Below are 5,797 nucleotides of genomic sequence, written 5' to 3' on the forward strand. Positions count from 1 at the left end.
GGAGCCCTCTCCTGGCCATTTCCTTGGCTGATGTTCAATGGGAGGGTGATGATAAGTGGTGCTCTGTCCAGGGCCATGGGGAGCTGGGGAGAGGGGCCACCTTTGCTGGGGTGAGAGGAGGGTCTGCTTCCTCCCCTGGAGAGCCCGCAGTCCCCTGCCAAGTCTGCTCACCGCCCCCACCCCGCCCAGACTGCTTCCTGCTCCCTGCTCATGGTTCCAATTCACTCATCTTGAAGAGCTTTACAAACGTTTACCCAAACAGCAACCAGAACAAGAGATTCTTGAAAGTATCTTGGCGTTTATCTGGGGGAGAGAACAAACTTGGAATGGGAATACGCATGCCTTAAGTAACTGTGAGCACAGATGAGGAGGCTGAATCAAGGGGAAGAGTTTCAAGGTGAAAATGAGGAGGATTAGATTATAGACACATTGCTAGGTGAATGTCCTTGAAGAAACGTTTCTTTCTTCAATCAGGTTGTGGTGGCCTTTGTGCAAGGTTGTGTTTCTGCAAAGTTGTATGATGGCTGCTCTCCGGCAGATGCATGAGACAGCCCTTCTTCATTCAATCCCAGCCAGCTTTGCTTTTTACTTTTTTTAGAATTATTCTGAGGATCTTCCACTTTAAGTACATTTAATACATTTCTTCAGGATGGACTCTGCGGCCTATGGAAACTGCTATCCAGTACAAAATCATTAAAAGCATTTACTGACAGAATAGGGTAGTACTTTAAATTTTTCATGTAATGAGAACTTATTTGGGGTGACAAGTGATATCAGTCATTCCCTCAAAGGTTCCTTGAGTGCCAGTGTCATGTATGCAGTAGCTCATATTTTACTCACTGAGGTAAGAATGTCAGGTGAGGCGTGGTGGCGCAGGTCTGTCATTCCAGCATTCAGGAGGCTGAGGCAGGAGGATCATCATGAGTTCAGCGCCCGCCTGGCCTACAATGAGTGTTCAGGGACACCCTGAACTGCACAGCAAAACCCTGTCTCAAAAAGACACAACAGTAAGAAAGAAAAAGAATGTCAGTTGAGTGAGACCCTGTCTCAAAATAAAATATATAAAAGGGCTAGGGATTCAGCTGAATGGGAAAGCCATGGGTTCATTCTCAAGTAATGGAAAAAGGTTGTGTGTATCAATGTCGCAATGCCAGTCTTGATGACGCTGGCACCCTGTTCTTCATATGAATTAGGTCTGACTGACCTGTTTGGCCTCCCTGAGGAAATGAGCTGAAGCACAGTCAGGAGAGCTGAGGACCTGGGAGGAGCGGACTGGGGAGGAAACCTTGGGAGGAGGGGTGAAAGGTTTGGTTTCAGTGGACTACAGTGGATTGATTGGTCATGAGGTGAGTGAAGTTTCCTGTGAGGCAGGAGGGGGAGGGGGAGAAAAGTCGTTTCCGCATCAGGTGAGACTTACTTCCTTTGCAGGTGACAGTAGTGAGATTTTAAAGACAGTTGCTGGGTGACTATCCTTGAAGACAGGTTTCTTTTCTCCGAGTTATGGTTTATACATTGTGTCAATTTGGAGAGCCTAGAGGTTTGGCTAAGTTACTTAGCAGGAAGCCAGGGTGCTTACTTTGTATACATCCTGAGCCTGTGGAAGAGGAGGGCATGGAGATTATGTGAGAGCTACATGCCTCTTAGGTGGGGGTCACCTGTTTACAAAGTAAGGCAGGGAAAGAAGCTGCTTGCCACCATTCGTCCCTTTTGCTCTGGCTGCCTTGCTATTCGGCTGCCATTCACCCCTTTGCTCTTGTTGCTTTGCTATCTTCTGCCTTGGAACCAGCCAAGTATGGACTGAAACCTCCACAAACTGTAAGCTAGATAAACCTTTCCTTCCTTCATTTTGGGTGTTGGGTATTTTGTCTCAGCAATTGGAGAAAAGTAACCAAGACACTCTGTCAGGTGTTTTTCTTAATAAACCAAATGTGCTCCCAACAAGGGCGACATATAAAACAGGAAAACACCAGAAAGGGAGCACTGAGGCGAAGGGAGCCATCCGCAGGGGTGGAGTGGAAAGGGGTACAGGAGGCTCCCGGTGCAGGAACCTGAGGACGTGGGGGAGCAGAGGCGCTGCAGGGATGTAGCAGTACGCAGTTCAGACCCTGTGGCGAGCACCTCTGTGTAAGGCACTGAGAATGGTGGGGAGTCCCGTGGGGGTGGGAGAGGCGCAGGGGACAAAGATGTGGGTCAGCCAAGAATTGGCGTAGGTGTCCTGCATAGGACCAATACCCTACCACGCCAGCCTCAGCCACACTCCAACATTGGGTCTGGTCAGGGGCAGACGTTCTCCGGTGCCTCCCCCTTCCCCACCTTCCTGGCACCTCTTTTACAACTGTCAAGAGGCCAAGTCAGCAGCTCTGAGTTACAAGCCAAAGGGAGCTGCTGTCTCCTCCCTCACTCCACCCCTCCCTTCCCAGGAAAGCAAGAACATACACCCCACTGCCTGCTTCTGGCTGTCCCGCTATGAGGGTGCTTCACTCTGACAGAACGGTGGGTGAGTTTAGGGTATCACCTGCACACACACCCTCATTGCCTGGGGAGCTTGGGACAGTCTTGCAAGGGGCTCACCACTGGGGGCTCCTCCATCTGCACACATCACCTAGAGATACAGTGTCCCTTGAAGCCCTGGAGGGGAATCTGAAGAGGCCCTATTTTGCCCTGGCATGGGCGTCTACTACTGTTTTGCCCTCTTGATCCAAGTCCTGCCTGTTGTCAGCCCTGAGCTGGGTTTGAGAGAAGAGCTAGATGACTAAGGGGAAGCTGCCATCAGTGAAGTGTCAGACCTTGCCCAAGAAGGAAGCTGGGCAGAGGACTCTTGGAGGGAAGAGCTTCTTTTGAAAGGAGGAGGAAATTGAGGGTTGGGGTAGTTCACTAGGGAGGCACACTTCACATCTCCTGACCCTGAGCTATGCTGGATGTGAAAAGAAACAACAGTGTCCCCCGGAGAGAGCTGGGAGAAGGAAGTGTTCTAGGTGACTGTGACCAGTTATATCAATCTTATCCCCCAAAGTCCTCATGCTTTATAGGCAGGGTTTGGAAGGTGATTGCCTCATGGGGGTAATATTGGTAATTAGCTGATGGGAAGTGGGAACTGGTGAGATGGACAGGTTACTAGGCATGTGACCTGTAAGGGTACATCTCTCTCCCCAGCTCCTCAACTCCCCCTCTGCCTCCTGGCCAACATAATGGGAACAGGTTTCCTCTGCCCAGGGCCTTCCCTTATACCCTTTCTGCCTTGGAGTCAGCCAAGCACACATTGTAATGTAAGCCAAAATAAACTTCTCCTCCTTTGATTTCAGAGTGTCAGGAGTTGTGTCTGGACAATGGGAAAAGAAAGAGATTTTGGTGCCAGGAGTGGGATTACTGCTGGGACTACCTGACAGTGTTTAGAAGCCTCTATTTTCTTTTTTTCACAGTACTGGGGATCAAACATATGACCTTGCACGTGCCGGGCAGCCATTCCTCCAACTGAGCCATATGACCAAAACTTTGTGATTTTTTTTTTTCTGGTTTCTTTTCGATACCAGGAATCGAAGTCACAATGTCGCTCTTGCCAGGTATGCACTGTGCCACTGAGCTAAACCTCCAGCCCTAGAAGCCTCTAGAACAGTTTTGCAGGAAGATTTTGGAAAGGTTTGGAGATTCCAGCTGGAGAAGCCTAAAATGCTGTGATCTGAGCTTGATGGGAGATTCTGGTTGGCACTCAGGCCCGAATGTGGAGACAAATGCAGATTGTAAAGGCCAGGCTCAGGCAGTTACAGTGGGGAGCAAGAACTCCTTTGGCAGCTGGAATCAAGGCCAGGTATGCTAGTCTCTGGCAGGAAAAGTGTCTACATTTTGCTAATGTCCTGACACTTTGAGGGAGACTGAGATTAAGTGCAGTGGACAAATTAGTCTGGCAGAGGAAATCTCAAGCTAGCCCACCAGTCAAGCTGTGACATGGATAGTGTTGTGGGTTTTTAGCCAGATCTACACTGTGGATCAACAACAAATAGCATAGCAGGGTGATTTCACAACTTTTGAGTGTCAACAGAAAGATGCGGCCACAATGGTAGGGCCTCTGAATTTTAACCAAAGAGAGCTTGGTTGCTGAGACCATAGTATCACAAAGAAGCCAAGTGCTGCCTACCAGAACAGAAGATAAGATGGCTGCAGGGCACATGTGAATTCAGCAAGACCTGCCTGGCCTCACAGGTTACAAATTGCAGAAGTGAAAGGCTTCCTTTGAGCAGAGAGGCCCCAGGGAAAACCACTCAAGAAGTGTCACCTATGGAATTGGTTCCATGGGATTGGATTCACACAGCTCAGTCATTCAGGCACTTGAAGGTCTCTGCAGCCTTGATAAAAAAAAGCCCAGCTACTGCTCACACTGTTGGCAGATGTCAGTATTGTGTTTTTGCTGCTGTATTCACAGACAAACATTCAAAGAAAGCAGTAGTGTTGGATTCAAACAGGCTTGCACCCATATTTCAGAAGTCATGGGAAGCTAGGCAGCATTCCCCTAAGAGGGCAGTTCATAAAGCTGTGAAAATAGAGCCAAATTTTCAGTAGACATCCAGGAAGTAGGAGAAGCCAGGAACCTAGAATGTTTGCTGAGGAAGGTCACAAGAAGTGACAGAACCATCCTAAGAGACTTTGAGAGCTGCAACTGGCAATGCCATATGGGTGGGGCTGCCCAGGTTGTTTGAAGTTCACATCTATCCCGGATTTCACCTGGAGGCTGAGCTTGGGGATACAGGGTTTGACATTTCCCCACTGGTCTTTGGACTTGCTTTGTTTCCATTTCTCCTCTTCAATTATTCTTCCACACCAGGATTGAGAATGTTTACCCTGTGCCTTTGTATGTTGCAAGTGTTTGCCTTGAATCTCAGAGGATACTTTGTACCTGGACTTGTCAGCAATCCTGGAATCCTTAAGACTTTGGCAACTCTTACCTATAGACTCAGTGCATTTTGCATAACGGTTGTGCATGAGCGTTTTGGGGGCCCTTGTGAAATGTTACAGCTTCGATCAAGAAAGCCTCCCGAAGACCTCATATGCTCATAGTGGGGCTTTTGGAAGGTGATTGTATCATGGGAGCAATGTAGCTGACTTGCTGTTGGGAGTTGGCTTCTCCTCACAGGACGGAGGTGGCTTCTCCCTTCCTGGCTCCTCACCTCTCTGCTTCCTGACTACCATGTTGTGAGCAGCTTCCAGCACCTTGCCTGTCCCCGAAAGCATGTCTGCCTTGGAGCTAGTCAACCATGGACTGTAAACATGAGCTCCTCCTTTAATTTATGTAAGGTATGGGGTATTCTTTGTCCTGATGAGAAAAGAAAGGTGAGGAAAGAAGGGGTAGAGCCAAGCATCCATAGCCGTGCAGGGTTGAGTACTGCTCTGGGAAGAGAGGGACACTATAGGTTTCTGCAGGCTCAGGAAAAGGGTTGGGCTGGGACAGGAGAGGTCTGGGAGGGTTGGCTGAGTCAGGGGAAGCATCTGCAGGACGAGCACCCTGAGCTTAGGTTGTGCTTCCAGTCTCAACCCATGCCCAGAAATGCCCATTTCTGCTGTCACTCAGTTAAGCCAGTAACAAGAGACAGAGTCACAGGGTAAGTAGACCATACTTGCAGAAACTAGCAATTTGGGAGTTTAGACCTTCAGTAGTACAAGGGAACAAACAAAGAAGCAAAATTGTGATCTTGCTTGGGATTTGCAGGTAGCAGGCTTGTAGAGGGATGCTGGGCAGGTTTAGCAGATAGCCGGACCCCAGATAGTAATTTTGTGCAGCCTGCTTTTCTGATGTACAAGCTGCTAT

Source organism: Chinchilla lanigera, unplaced genomic scaffold (assembly GCF_000276665.1).
Source record: "Chinchilla lanigera isolate Chin_1 unplaced genomic scaffold, ChiLan1.0 scaffold00184, whole genome shotgun sequence".
NCBI classification, from domain to species: domain Eukaryota; kingdom Metazoa; phylum Chordata; class Mammalia; order Rodentia; family Chinchillidae; genus Chinchilla; species Chinchilla lanigera.